This window comes from Falco naumanni, chromosome 4 (genome assembly GCF_017639655.2).
Source record: "Falco naumanni isolate bFalNau1 chromosome 4, bFalNau1.pat, whole genome shotgun sequence".
In the NCBI taxonomy this organism is placed as follows: domain Eukaryota; kingdom Metazoa; phylum Chordata; class Aves; order Falconiformes; family Falconidae; genus Falco; species Falco naumanni.
The window spans coordinates 63730206-63745882 of record NC_054057.1 but is presented as its reverse complement, the minus strand read 5'-3'; the positions used below and the strand labels follow the sequence as shown (position 1 = coordinate 63745882).

General features: G+C 51.3%; 1 protein-coding gene across 23 annotated transcripts in view; it reads right to left on the bottom strand.

Annotated features, from left to right (window-relative positions):
* The window catches only part of PTPRS (protein tyrosine phosphatase receptor type S), a 162823-nt gene that overhangs the window by 100336 nt on the left and 46810 nt on the right, over positions 1 to 15677 (bottom strand). The window lies entirely within an intron of this gene.

Below are 15677 nucleotides of genomic sequence, written 5' to 3'. Positions count from 1 at the left end.
CCGACAGGGCTCAGGGACCCTCTTAAAGGGCGATTCTTCCACAAAAGCACAGGGCAGGCAAAGAAAAACTGAAACCTCACTCATGAAAAACCCAGAAAGGAAGAAAAAAAATCCCCCACAAGAGGGAAGATGAAGCAGGAGATGTCTCCCGTGTTCCCTTTTGTTTGCTGAGGATCCGTGCATCTGGGGGAGGGATTTCTTTCCTGCAGAGGCAGGCTCTGTGCTGTGCAGCACTCACCCCAATGCAGCCAGCCTGAACCTCAGCCCTGGAATCAGCGTAGGTGCTCCAGAGCCCCTCCTGCAAGGCAAATGCATGCTCGCAAGTCTCCCAGGCTTCTCACCGTAGCTGGGATTACAGCAGCTATGCTGCACGGCTGAGAGTCCCTACGCTGCTCGGTGCCCCAGTTTCCCCACCCGCAACACACAGAGGAACGGCGTTACTGAGCTAACACAAAGCTGGAGCAGACAAAACCTGGAGCAGGGGGTACCACCATTGATCCTGATGGACCAAAAGGCACAGCAAACAAACAACTTGCAAGGGATGTGCAGGAGAGATTTTCTCCTGACCGCTTCTGCCCTGGATGTGGAAGAACGTGGCTGCAGGAAAGCACCAGCACATTAGCACAGCTGCGACAGCGGAGCAAGCTCAGCACCAGCCTGCTCCCCTTGCCCTGCCGGCACATTTCCATGGAGACAACTCCCGACTCCAAACGGAGCTGCCTGCTTACAGCTTTATCCTGATCCTTTTGCAAAGCTGGAATGGCATTAAGGGAGCTGTATTCTTAGCAACTACCCCAGTCCTGTGTGTCAATACTGGTAAATGCTTCCTTCAGTGATAGAGACAAGCTTTGCCCCAGAAGGGATGAAAATAGAGTGAAAACTGCTGTCACAACCCCCTCACAGGGTCGGCAGCTAAGAGGTTCCTCCATCAGACATGCTCTGAGCACCAGAATAATGGGTTAGAGTTCTGTGAAGGATGTTCTCAGATCTGTACGGATTCCTTCCTGCTATCAGCTACCCCAATTAAAAATCAAAACCGGGGTTTATCACCTTTTGGAGAAAAGCCAGGTAGGAGATATTGTACAGTGATCAAAGGCTTTAAAAGGAGTAAGGGGATAGTGAGGTTGCTTAAGCTTTCTGATACACATTAGGGTATAAGACCATCGGGACAGGCCATGTGAAGGGGCATTTTAATCTTTTTCTGTCCCATTAACTCTCCAAGGCTGAACTGTACAGAATTAAAGGAAAAGCCAGGATAAACAAGAAGTCCCCATATGCACTCAGCCCTAAAGAGCAACTTTTCAGCAAGGAGCTTTGGACTTGCACTTTGAGGATTACAAAGCCTCTGCTGTGTGCTCTGTGCTAGTCTAGATCCATTATGCTTCAGTGCTGGCTCGTGAAAACCAAGCATAAATACCGATACTCTTACAAAAAAGAGAAAAAATCTGAATTATACCACTGGGAATCTCTTCAAATGTTTGTTCTAGATGCACTCAGAGAAACACACAGAGGCTCCAGCCAGACTTAATGTGGGGTTCACAGGGTTCCAAGGGCACAGAACAGCGCGCTGGGGTTTCTTTTGTTGTTGTCAGAGGCGAGCAGAGACCGGGAACATTATGAATAGCTGTGATGGTAATTGTTAATTAAACTGGGGATGTGGTATCAATGCCAGCACAACAAATGGAACTGAGTTGCTGTTCACTGGCTCTCCCTTCTCCCTGCTTCAGTCATGCAGCTCCTAGTTCCCACCAGAGAGGCTGGAGGGGGAGGGCAGGAGTCTGAAAGAGCAAGCATCCCCCCAACCATTTTAGCTCTCCAGATTTAAAAAAAAACCAACAACATAGGGCTAATTCAGTCAGCATTTCAGAAACTACTGTTTTTCTTTATCAGAGCAATATCCCCCCCGCAGCCCCAGTAAATGCTACCAAACATCTCCTTGAGCCTCATCTGCTCTCCAGATGCGGCACCAGTGACCTTCCACAGCTCAGAGTAGCCAAGAGCTATGCTGCCCCATGCAGCATGCCCCCAAAGTCCCCCGGATAACTGAGCTGAATGCAGGCATGTCAGAGAAACGTTCTGCCTCCTCCAAAGAGAGGAGCCTGGCAGCTCTGCTGTCACATACCTAGCGTGGCTTTTCATGCCATATAACAGGCTCCAATAGAGAAGGTCTGGTAAAGATAGAGATAGAGAAGGTCTTGTCCCGGATCTAGTGTGGCTTTTCATGCCATATAATGGGCTCCAATAGAGAAGGTCTGGTAAAGGGGATATAGCAACATCTCCAAGATTAGAGCAGGAGATGCCAGAGGGTGACACTTCCGCTCCGGTGCTAATGTGCTTCCTGAGCCCTTGATGGAGACAGAAAGTGCTGGCAGAGATATTAGGACATGTCAGCTTCAATCCAGCAACTCATCCTTCAGAGCAGGTACATCACTGGCTGTCTCCCCCAGATATGGGATTTTCAGGACAGCAAGTTGTGCACCCACCTGGTTCCCCCGCGGGCATCAAGGAGCAGCTGGGACAGGAGTTTGCTCTGCTTTCCCGGTAGCGCCCTGCCAATAGGAAGACTGCAAACAGACTCTTACCCACACATGATTCCTGCCTACAAGGCAGAACACGCAACATTTGGAAACCCAGCTACCATGCAAGAAGGCTCTCCTGCCCTCCCAGTGGTGCTGAATTCAGGTAGGAATTGCTTTGATAAATGCTCAAATCACAAGGGCTCTATCACCCATTCTCTCTCCTCCTCTGCACGGGCACAGCTTACCTTGTCTATGCTCTTTGAAGCAGGTTTGCATCGCTCCTCCTGCCTGTCTGCTGAGCACCCAGCCAAGCTCCTGGCACCATATGAGTAAACATAATGGCAGCTTTCCTGAGCTGCTCCACGGACCTGCAAACCCTCACTAAATTCTCTGGCACAGGATCTCCTGCAACACAAGCAAACTACCTAATAGACCTCAATCCTTGCTAAAGAATGCAATTAAGTGAAGCCATGGCCCCCAACGGGGTCAGATTTGTGCTAGATACGGTCACATTTCAGGAATAAGATTAATTCTTACAGTAAAAGAGCTCCTGCAAGGCATTCATTCTTGTGCACTGCCTGATCTCTAGCTCTAAGTACGTACATGTGTACATCTTGTAAGTGCTGAGCACAGGATCTTGAAGAGTATTATTAAAAATAATAAAACTAAGAAGCATTTGCAAGCAGCTTCCCACTGTGGCTCCTCCAGCCAGTACCGAGCTAGGGATCTTCAGGGACCCAAGGGTGCCAGGCACAAAGGGTAAAATGCTCAGAAGGGCCTACATTTCTTAAGAGCTTAAGTTCCATTGAGAGTCAAAGGGACTTAACCTAAGCTGCTAAGATGCTTTTGAAGATCTTCCTCCCAGCAACTTCCATTTCAGAGGGTGCTGGACACCTAACTCCCTTAAGCTACTTTGGGTATCCAGGGGATAAGAGGAGGGGGCTTTATTTACAGGTAAGTTTGGTTAGCTTGGTCGTGGATGCTTAAAGAGGGAGCCTGTGGGAAATGCTGCTAAAAACAAGTGTCTGCACAGTTACAGGCACCAGGATGGCTCAGAGCTATGCAGGTATTTTGCCACATGTTACTTTTTCTTAATCCCCATGGAGCCAGTGATCAAAATGTTTGCTCAGCATTTACAAAAAAAACGGGAGGGAGGGACCACACCTTCATTTCAGATTAATTAGAATATTACAACCTGAAAAAATGTCACAAAAAAAGCACTTGGGCTTCTCTTCTGTTTCACCTGCATGTGAAAAGGAGAAGGGTGACTTTAAAAAAATTCTCTGCAAAAAGTTCCACACAGATCTAGCGGATGATTAAACATCTTCATTTCCAGTAGCTGCTGCGGGAGAATTACTCCCATTAGACATATCAATCGAAGCAAACACCTTGCAGGCAGAGGGCTGCAACTGAGGGCTCTCTTCCTTCCAGCAGCACCAGCTTAGTTTGTGCTGCGTATTAACAAAGGTCAGTGGGTCACTTCATTTCCTCCCAGCAACCTCTTTAAAGAAAGAAAGAAAAGCTTTTAGCACAACCACTAGCTCATTTGTCACCTCCCCTGGGGAGGGGAGAGATGAAATTTAAATTTCCTACCCCACGTTTCTGTCTTGCTCCCACCTAACACCCTGCCCTCGGCAAACCCAATCCCGCCAGCGCTGGGACGGGGCTGCCAGTGCTGGTGGCTCACGCAACGCGGGCAGCTGCCTGCTTGGACCTGGCCCAGGTCCCCATGGGCGCTGGGGAGCAAGGAGATGCCAACAGGCAATGCTATCCTGGAAGCCTGCACGGCCCGTGTCTCCACACTCAGGTCGCTTTGTTTGCAAGTATTAGCCTCTTTTCATGTAGGAAACACAGCATGAAGACGCGAGCTTCCAAGTATGTGTTTCTGACGCTCGTTTCCCCCTTCCCACGCACTAACATGCTGACCCTATTTAACGGGGGGGGTAAACCGCAGCCATCGTGGTTCCCTATCAGGAATTTGAAAGCCAGTGGGGGCGCAGAGAGGAAGATGCTGCTGATGCCCCTGCTCAGAAAGCAGCCACTCGACCTCAAATCTTGGTTAGACAGGAGAGCCCCTGAGGAAGTTCACCCAGAGAGCAGGGTCTGCACGCGATGGTATTGTTGCTGCCGCTCACAGGGTTAGCTTATGGGAGAGAAAAAAAAACAAAAGAAACCTGCCAGCCACAAAAGAGAAATGCTAAAAGTCCCAGCGAGACCTGCTGCCAGAACCGTGCACATCCTTCCCCCACAACAGGGAAACTCCTAATGCTCTGCAGCCCCCTCACCCCGAGCCTCCCAGCAAAGCCGCTAAAATGACTTTGTCTTCTGGGCCTCTTCACCTCAGCAAAGACACCCCAGGTGTGGGGGAGCCTGTTGCTGCTCAGAGGACCAGTCTCTGCTGGGGCACGTGGGACTGCCACACTCCCATCTCCCACAGGACCCACCTCCCCCACAGTGCTTCAATAAAGCTTAATAAACCAAATACAAACCCCATTCACCGGCAAAGCTCATCTCCAGACTAACTGGTGGCTTTAGGTGCCCGGCTCCAAGGGCTGTGCAGGAAGGACTGATCTCAAAACGCGTGAGTCTGCCTGAAAAAGGAGGTGTCAGACCAACCCACTTCAAAACACAGGCCATGGTCTTGGCAACCACATTTAGAGCGGCCAGTAGAGATCCTTCAGAGCTAAGCATGACTGTTTATCTATCAGGGAGTTACTCAGATCTTAAAAAAATATATATTTACAAGTATGAGGCAGAGTATTATCTTCCGTGGGGAAACAAACACAGATGGAGAAAAAAGAGCTTTGATCAGAACTGTCTTGGTCCTATACTTTGCTTTTCATCCCCAGATCTCCAAGTGCTTTAATATGACAGTATTATCCCTTTTTACAACGTGAGAAACCAGAATAAACTGCACACTAAGACAGCACTCTGAGCATGAAGTCATACTGCCTCTCGCTGTGTTTGCACGCACACATGCACACGCTTTTTCTGTCCCTGCAGCATTCCTGGTCCTCCTGCGTGCAAAGTGCCCAGCACTGTCGCCAAGCAATAGGCACGAGGGGCATTTTGGGGTTCAGCACTGCGGGTGTTGCAAGAGATGCTACTCCCTGCCCAGCGGCGTGATGGCACAGAAAGGGTTAAGCTGTGGTCACCGGAGGAGAAATGAGACAGGAGAGCTCCCCGTTGGGTTCGAATGGTCAGGAGAAATTAATTTCCCACCACCACGTTCCCTGCAGTGACAGCTCTGACAAGCGGTGATGCATCTGTGGCGGCCAGGAAGCGTTCCGCAGGTGCGGTGCAGCACAGACAGGGGCAGAGGGGACACTGCCATAGCCAGAGGCAACCAGCAGTGAGGGGATGATGATGACGAGGAGGAGGAGGAAGCACAACTCCCATGGCCAGCATGCACCCCTATTAAGCCCAAGCCCAACCATGCTGTGAGGTGCTGTGGCTGCAGCCCAGGGAGGACCCCCGAAGGACCACCCCTGCTGCAGTGAAGGCAGAGCAAAAAGCCTGTGCTAGTGGCAGCACCATGGCATCACCAGTGAGAGGGAGGCAATGCCGGAGCAACCAGAAACCCCAGGAGCATCCTTCTGGGCCCAGCACAGAGCTGAGCTAAAGACATAGCTTCTCCTCTGCCTCTGTGCATGCAGGGCAGGAGCTGGGATGCACAAAGGCACAAGGCAGGGAAGAAACCCACCCAGGCTCCCCTCTGCCCCATCCCCGTCCCCTGCACGCAAACGTACACTATCCTTCAGAATTTACCAACAAACCATCACAGATCTCTGCCGAGCACCAGACAGCATCAGTGATCATCGACAACTACATTTCCTTGTGGTTCAGGGTAATACTTCACATTTCTTTTTTCAGGTCTTCGAGCTTTATTTATTTATTTAGGAAGTCATTCATCATTAGCCCCAGCTTAGCTGCCTGACAGACTGGGAGTTCCTTGGGGCACAGACTGCATCTCGTCTCTGCGCTTGCCATGTGCACACCAACAGCACTGGGTAAATAATCGTCCGTCAGTCTCAGCTCACAACATCCTCAGCACAGCACACCAGCCAGCCTCCACAAGGGGAATAAACACGATCTTCTGCAATAAAATAATGCCAAGGAGAAAACCACCAACATCCTCCCCTCCCAAAGCATGTGCATCCCAAGCCTGGGAGCCCAGCAGATGGGCGATGCTGGGTTATTGCAACCTGCTCAAGACTGGTGGGGAAACACCAGGCTGCAAAGGAGCATGCACCAGCACCAAACCACACTGGCCTTTGGGACACTAGGCACACTGCCAACTAAGATGTACATGATTTAAAAAAAATACCAAAAATCTTTTTTTAATTTGGCCCAAATGTTTGCAGCAGGTAGGGATTCCTGAACAAGTCTGAAGAAAAGGAATATACGCCCACTCTGACCTACAGCAAGTGCCCCAGGCTGCAGTTCCTTCATATATACACACACCATCTCTTGCAAGAGACTTGACATCATTTACACTCATGTTGGTTGTTAGCAATCTGCCAGTCTGTGTCGTGTAGCGCAAGTCTTCACTGAAATTTTTGCACTGGCAAGAGCACTAACACCTCTCCCCATCACAGCCATCCTTTCTCTGACCTGGGCAACGCAGCCATAATCATCACTGGACCTTTTCCAAATCAGAGATATCAAGCACCACTCAAACAAAGCAAAAGAAAAAAAAGAAAAAAAAAAAGAAAAAAACCTCAACAAAGAGCCCAACCAAACAACAGCCCACTGCCAGCAAAACCACAACAGTCTTTCTCATGTCTGGAGTCCAAGCTAAGAAAAAGCATTTTTCCATCCCAGATCAAATGAAGGATCAGATCAGCGCTCCACCTTCCCGGGAAAGACTTCCTGGACTCACATCTGTGTGTGTCAAACTAAGAACATATGAGAAAAACACTGAACAATGAGGAAACAGTGCTTTCCTGACTCTCAGCATGGCATGAAGATGACCTGTACTGCGAAGAGTCCATCCAAATGGCATCTGTCCCTCCGAACAGGCTAATCCCTCCAGCTTTGGCTTACTGCTCCCTTCACATGGCAACTTGGATGCTGCTGCATCTTGCAGCCTTCTCCACTCTCTAAACCCTCTGCCAGGCCTGCACAGGGGCTCCTTTTGCTGTCAGCAGCAGGAGGCAGTGATGGCCCCCTCCCCTCACCCCCAAAACCCTGTGCAAGCAGGAGGGGTCAAACCTTGTTCCTGGGGCTGACAATGCTGCTCCTCACTGACGGCAGCTCAGCTGCTGACAGAAACCTGCCTGGCCTTCCTCCAGCTCCTACAGCTTTCTGCTGCCCTCTGAGGGCAATTTAACCTGCTTTCTTCAGAAAATAGGTGGTTGTTACCAAAAAGTCTCATGCAAACCTTCCCCTGAGGGCAAGTGGTGGGTTCCCAGCCCCAGCAGCCAGGCCAGGAGCACGGGAGGCCAGTTCCCACAGAGCGCATCACTCTGGGGCAGGACTGCAGCTGAGCGACACAGCCTGCCCACCCATTGCTGCTATGAGTTTGTGTCCAAGTAAAGCATCCTTCGCCAGCCTTCATCAGCCCATGCAGAAGACAGAAAAAAATAAGTTAATTAGGAAGATGGGCGTACTTCATCAGTTCCAGCTTAGAGTGCTGGATCAGTGTAGGATGCCACCAGTCCTCTTGCAAGAACAACCTTCTCATTACAGGCAATTGCTGATCAATTGCCTCCATCAGCGCTCGGGCTCCTCAGAGCTCTCCATTGAACACAATACCGAGCACCCAGGCAGCTTGCTGGGCCCCATGGGACGGTGGCAGCGAGACCCTCCTGGTGCTCCCACAGGAGCTCACCCCCCTGGCGCAGGCACCCCTCTGCCACCAGCATCACCCCAGGGAGGAGAATGCTACCACCAGCTTTGTCCAGATTTTGCATGACTCCTTTTTTTCCCCAGGTAGACACAATCCCCAATAATATGAGCTACAATAAATAGAAATAACCCAGAAGATCCCCAAATCACACATACACACCCCTCAGGCCAAAACCAAACCCCCAAACTCTCTCCAAACACAACACACTGGAGAATTTCAACCCATCACTACAGACCCAGGCAAGGACCCTGCTCCCTCACACCCCACTGAATCCAGAGGGGCTCCTGCTGAGTAATACCAAGTTGGTCTGGATTTACACTAAGAGGAAAACTTGACCCCCTGCTTATCATTTGTAGGGTTGCCCATGGCCAAGACATGCCTAACGACTGCTCTGGCTTTCTCATTCTGGAAAAGGCAATTAAACTCCAGAGGCTCGAACAGCTCAAGCCCACACAGAGACAAGCCAAAAGCCTTGGGAAACAAAAAAAGGAAAGAAATATATTTCCTTCTGTGGCCTGGATGTGACATGGCCACTCTTGTCTGCACGTCCCTGGGTAGCCAGGCTGGGAGACGAGACGGGAGTGCGCGGTCCCTGTGCAAGGATGGAGCTGCCTGCACACACTCCACTTATCAGCAAAAAACAAATGAGAGGAAATAAAAGTAGTGAAGCAAATATGTAAAGTTTAGCCCAATTACCATGTGGTGGTAAATGAAAATCATTGCGGCATCAGTGCAGTTGATGATCAGTTTTGTTACCTCATACCCCATGAAAAAGGTAAAATTGTGCTTCAGTTAGGGAGGGTTAGAAGCAGCAGTGGGAACAGGAGGGTGAGTCTTGCTGCTCTGCACAGCACCACTGTACCAGCAAATCCCCCAGCAAGCGAGGACGGGGATCCTGAGCCGCAGTAAGAAGGATAAAGATTCTTGTCTTTCTTTGTCCACACCATAGAGCTGGCCTCGTCGCCACAGCTTGCATCTTGCTGATTAGTGACCAGCAAGTAAAGCCAATCAAGGTTATTAGTAAGTGCTATCTTCCCTGGGTTTTGCAGCAGCCTGCTCAGAAGTACTGCACGGGAGGACATTTACCCAACCTCGGCACACCAGGGATGCTCCACCCTGCCATGAGGACCCACCACTGGCCAGCACACAGGGCAACGTGGCTCCCACAGCCACAGGCCCATCAGCACCTCCATGCGTGTTTTTTCCACCCCAGGATCAAGCACGCTGCAATCAAGACCAACACAAAGGCAGAGTGCACCCCCTGGGCACTGAGGGCACTGGGACATCGCTCCTGGACCTCCCTGATCTCTCTAGTTCAACCTGCCTGTTCCTTCAGCATCTCTCCCCCGACCATTTCCTTGTCAGGTGCTCCAGCCCTGCCAGCCAACAGAGGGGTTAAACTCCATAAAGAGGATTTGGTTTTGAGCTTGCAAGACAGAAGATGAGCAAATCCCTTCCCTTGCTCTGGCAGGAATCCTGTGTCTCAGACCCACCAGCCAGGGGAGATTAAGAAAGGAGGAGAGAAAGAAAAAAAAACATCCATCACTTGCTGCCATGATCTCATCTGAATTTAAGAGCTAAGCTGGGAGGATGGTAGGTCACTGTTTGGGCTGGTGGAGCCCTGCAAACCAGCAGACACCAGAGCAGCCTGGACAGGGTCTTAGGCTGCACTACTCAAGGTCAGCAACAGGGCTAGGAAGCTGCACCCATGCTCTGTGCTTGCTTTCCCTCTCATTTAATTCTGGCCTGTCTATCTAGGGAAGCCTCTGGCCCTTGTCACATCCCTGCAGAGCGCCCCAGCTCGAGCGGGCGCTTCCATGAGTTACCTTAACGCATTGAATGAAGCCCCACAAAACACACCAGCGTGCAGCAGCGCCCGAGTGGTGCAAGCCAGGAATGCTTCTCAGCCTAGCAGCTCGGCCAGGCAGGGCTTTGCTGCAATTTTCATCCTCCATATGAGATGCAAAATTAATAGGCTGCTAAATAAGCAGAAACTGGGAGTAACATCACCCTCGCGATATTCCAGCTCCTGCCTGACAGCCTCATCTTGCCAGGCTGGCTTACTTCTATTAAATATGATTTTCCTCCCTTTCTGCTCTGAGCAGCTGTAGCAGCATGGTCCTGCTGACATCCCACCCCAGAGTACCTGCATTTCATTGGTTACGATAAAGCAACCCATACACAGCCAGTCCGTGCCAGCAATGCATCAGAGGCAGCTTAAAACATTTATAAGCATTCAGAGATTGATAATATCCCTCCTACAGCAGGCTGTAGGAAAGGAGCTTGCAAAAGGACCCTGGGAGAACCTACCCATTACCCAGGATTCAAAAAGACTCGACCCAGTAGGCACATCGCTTTGTATTTTACTTTAAACCAGCATAAGGGGTTTTTTTGACAAGCTGGTGAGATCATCTAGGTGGTCTTTGTTACCAGCCAATCATGACAAAGATCAGGAAAAAGAGATTCTTCTGAGTAGGCTGGCAGAGTATTCACGACAATGTTTTTGTAATGCCAAACAGCACATATGCACGCGCACACACAGCCCCCGTGAGAAGTGGGCAATGAATTAAACATGCAATAATATTTACTCGCAGGTGAAGACCATCAGTGTGCAACGAGCTAAGCCTGGCCAGGGAGAAGGATGCTTTTTGTCCTCCATTTTCAAGCAGGGCAAGGAAGAGCACTGCCTGATAAAAGCAGATTCTTTCACTCTTGATGAGTGCAGATGCAGGAAGCTTTCCAGAGCCCACGACCCCTCTGCCCACCCAGCCAGCACGAGCACTCAGTAAGGACTTGTCCGTCTTCAGAGGCACTGAGCCAAATAGGAACGGGTCCAACAACAAATCTCTCCTTCGGACGCACAGAAGCCACCATATTGCAGAAAATGCTTTTATTCTCACTGCACCATCTGGAGTCACTGGGAAATGCAACTTTTTTTTCCTCATCAATTACTGAAGGGAGAAATCTGCCGGCCCCTGAAAGGCAAAACTTTCTGCTTTCTCCCCGTGCAAGGGGAGATGGGTGAGACAGAGCTGAGCCCCCTCTGCAACACACTCAGGCTTTATAACCCCCCGAGCCCCCATACTCTCTGCTTTTGGGGGCTGACCCACAGCCTCCACCAGTTCATTCCTGCCTGCCCTGCTCAGGGGTTCCACCTTGCTGGAAAACAGTTTCTTGTGCTTCAGTTTTTTAAAACAAGAGGAGATGAGAATCCCCCATCCCATCCCTTTCACCAGACGCAGGGGATAGTGTGGCCAGTCCGGAGGACCGATGGGGAGCATTTCCCAAGGGGAGGGCATCGCTGGTGTCCCACAGGAGAGGCTGCGTGGGGCTGAGCTGGCAGTGGGACCCCAGCCAGGCAGCACAGGCAGACGGGGAGCACATCCCAGGGATGGGAACAGCATCACCGCAGGTTTTTACGAAGGCCAGGCATGCATCTACCTCAAACGACTTCCAAAAGCACGACACTGCCTTGGGCCAGCGAAAGGGACTAATTGACCTTCCAACCTCCCTTCTGTCGTTACTTTCTATGATTTTACAGCCTCTCTAAACGGTCCATTTATTCTGAGCAAATTCCTGCTGCATCCTGCTCATCAGCCAGTTGTGCAGCCCCTTAGTCTGGCCACGCAGTGTGAGGGCAAACCCACTGCAGGTGCAGGGATGGACCCAGCAGGGGGGCAAGCCCATGGGGAGGAAAAGAAGGGGTGGGGGGAACCCCAAACACCTCTTACTGAAAAAAAAAATAATGTCAAGAAGCATCCAGAACCCCTCAACTTCAGGCTTGTTCATTGGCCTGAATTAAAGCCCAGACCCTGAAGGTGATACCTTGTGGCCAGCATGGCTGTTGCCTCGGAGGGGTCAGTGATTCCAGCAACAAGGCCACCAATTAAAGCTTTTAACGATGCACACCCAGGACCTTGCTAAGCCCTGAGCAGCTCTCACCCAGTGTTCCCTTTGCTAATAACCCAGTGCTGCAGCCGAACAATGGGTGCTGGGCTGCCTGCCTTAAATATTTATGACGATCGTAGATTGCTTCTTTCCTCTCCCTAATGATCCCCCCCGTGCACGCCCCCCTCCACGCAAGCCGCAAGCCCATTACCGCCTGTCACTGCTCGGGCAGAAGGGACCCGTCTCCCCCGGCACACCTCCAGGAGCATCAGCATGTCCCTGGAGCAGCAAGGCAGGGTGCCAGGGCGGGATTTTATTTTGTTTTTAAAGCCTCCCCCCAATCCTTTCCCACTACAGCCTCTGCTCGGGTTCTCTCGTTAATCTAATTGTTCTCCTAATGAAGATCTGCAATTCCTCAAACATTAATTACCAACGGCAGCAAGCAGCAGCAGCTGTGGAACAAGAGCTCCCTGTTCCTAATAATACGCTTCACACTTTTGCCTGCCACAGCTCAATTTAGCTTTGCATGATTTGGCTAGGGGGAGATAAATAATATTCCAGCTACCGGGCTCTGCAGACAACCCCAAGAGGAGGCAACGCTCACCCCACACCCAAGGGGCTCTTGGAACACCGCGGGTCCTCGACCAGCTGCTAAAAACCCCCTTTTTTATTCCACCTGCAGCTCCAACCCCCAGCCCTGGGGCTGTGCCTTCATCACAGCACCATCTTCATCAGACACAAGCTTTTAGCAGGTGTAAAGAGCTCTGCAAACAGCTGGACCCACGCCAGCTGGAAGCAAAAGAGAGGTGCTACATCCACGGTCCCCATCCATACGCTAAGCACTACAGCAGCGCAAATAAACCAGAAAGAAAGCTAGAGCATGGGTAGGGAGGAAAACAAACACCAGCAGGATGGGCTCAGGGGGCTGGGAATGAGTCAGGGGCTGGAGGCAGAGAGAAGGGGGAGAGCGGTGGGAGGGAGGGCGAAGCTAAAGCCATTATTTGTTTCACTTGCAATAAAATGGAAAAATAAATGAACGGGAAGGTTAGTGGTGATGGCGAAACTTGAATACGATTGCAATCCTGGAGGGAAATGCTGGTGCACGCAGCGCCGCCCCTCCCCCGGTCCCAGGCAGGCTGCCAGGGCAGGCAGGGAGAGGTGGCGCAGGGGTTCCAGCACAGCATGCTGCCACCCAGGCAGCTCCTGCAACCGACGGGCTCGCGTGGATGCAAGGGGTGTCCCACGCCCCGCAGGACCCAGAGAGTGCTCCCATCGAGCCCTCCCCCTGTGCTCAGCGCTGGTGAGGCTGCACCTCATATCCTGGGTTGGGTCTGAGGACACTGGGGGTGCTCAGCCCGGAGAATAGGAGGTTTGGGGGGACCTTCTTGCTCTCTACAGCTGCCTGACAGGACGCTGAAGGCAGGTGAGGTCAGTCTCTTCTCCCAGGTAACAAGTGACAGGACAAGAGGAAACAGCCTCAAGTTGCACCAGGGGAGGTTTAGATGGGATGTTAGGAAAATTTTTTTCCCCAAAAGGGTTGTCAAGCACTGGAACAGGCTGCCCAGGGACGTGGTGGAGTCACCATCCCTGGAAGTGTTTAAAAGCTGTGTAGATGCAGCGCTTGGGGATGTGGTTTAGTGATGGACTTGGCAGCGCTGGGTTAATGGTCAGACTCAATGATCTTAAAGGTCTTTTCCAACCTAAATGATTCTATGACTCCATAAACTAGCAATGGCTTTGGCTACAGCTATGCAGATGAAGGAAACCAAACAGAGAGGTCCCAGAGCCAGCACAGATACCGTCCCTGCACTTCAGAGGACAGCTGATCTCTTCCACCCCTCATCCACTGTGATCCATAATGCAGTCATGGAAAAATGCCATCCACGTTGGCTAAGGTCAACCCCTTCCAATCCCAGCAGCATTGTCACCTCTGGTCCAAGGGTGCGGGGAGAAAGACGTGCCCAGCCGGAGGAGAGCTGCCAGCCAAGTCCCTCCTCATAAAAGAGGCTCAAAACCATGAGTTAGGAGAAGCAGCTGAAACGACTGGAGCCAGCAAAAGCTGTAGCAGCTCCCTCTCGCCAGCACTGCGCAGCCAAAAATACACAAGGGGAACAAAACAACACACACACATACACAAAAAAAGCCCACAAGAGTTTTCAGTGACAAAAGCAAACAAATAGATTTGTGAATAAATATTGATTTGACAGGAAGTCAGACAAACCCTTCCAAAAACACGCGCTGGCACCAGGTCCCTCTCCCAGCACGACGAGCAGCCGTCATCATTTTATGGGTGCCTTTGCACAGTTGGCAGTTTGAGCTGCTTCTCAGGGTTCTGGATTCCAGGGGGTACCACTCCCCCCCAGGCCGGCTGTCGCTCACCGGCATCATCTTGAGGAATTATTTCAAGAAGTAAATGCACGGGCTGGACAGCCAAGGAGCCGGTGCTGGACATAGTGTGCAGCACAACAAGCAGAAGACCCACTATTTGCCCTAATTTCTCCCTGGGAGGGGAGAAGCACCCAGCTAACGCTCTGGCACTACAGGCTCAGTTTGGTTTAAAGGGGTTAAATCTCTCCTTCAGCCAAAGCACTGGGCTGAGTCAGAGACCCGGAGTCAGGGGGCTGATGGGATGCAGCTTCACACTCGCTTTTTCCTGACCACAAACACATCTGCACATACCCCGATCCTTCATGGATGGACACACACAAGCCTTTCATCCCGGGAAAACCCCCACAGCACTGCTGGTTTGCAAAAACTAATTAATGTGCCTATACAAGGAATTTCAAGACTAGCTTTCCGCTACGAAGCGGGTGTCTCCTGGGGAGACATGGGTACCATCTCATCGACGCAGCACTGGGATCGTGGAATAAAGTGCATATCCAGTACGTGGCAGGGACCTGCCCTTCCTCTGCCTCGCACAACCCTTTGTATTGGGTTAGCGAACCTCCTGCAAACCCCCGCTTTGTCCCTTGCAGCCCCCCAAGAGCCACACCACTGCAGTAGAAAGCACCAAGCACCAGCATCACTCATTTTCAGCGCTTTCCCACTCAACTCCCGGCCTTGCTCTGCTTATGGGACGGATCTAACGGAGCAATCCAGATGGCAGATTTCACCTCATTCACCCCTGGAATCCTCATGCTATGGGAAAGAAAACCCAATGCATCCAGGGGTTTTCAGGTCATTGCAAACTGGCTGGAGGCTGGCAGAAAACACCTTGGACAAGGTCTAGGTGCTGCATCCCAGAGCTCATCAGGCAGCAATCGTGGCCGGCACTCAGTAGACACATGATTTTGGGGTGAGCCTCTCAGCACAGATCCTGCATGCCTCCAAAAAAAAAGGTTTCCTTTGTTCAGCTTCCTCCCAGCACAGCAAAGAAATCCCAGCCCCGTGAGCGCCACGAGGGGCTGGTGACGCCGATC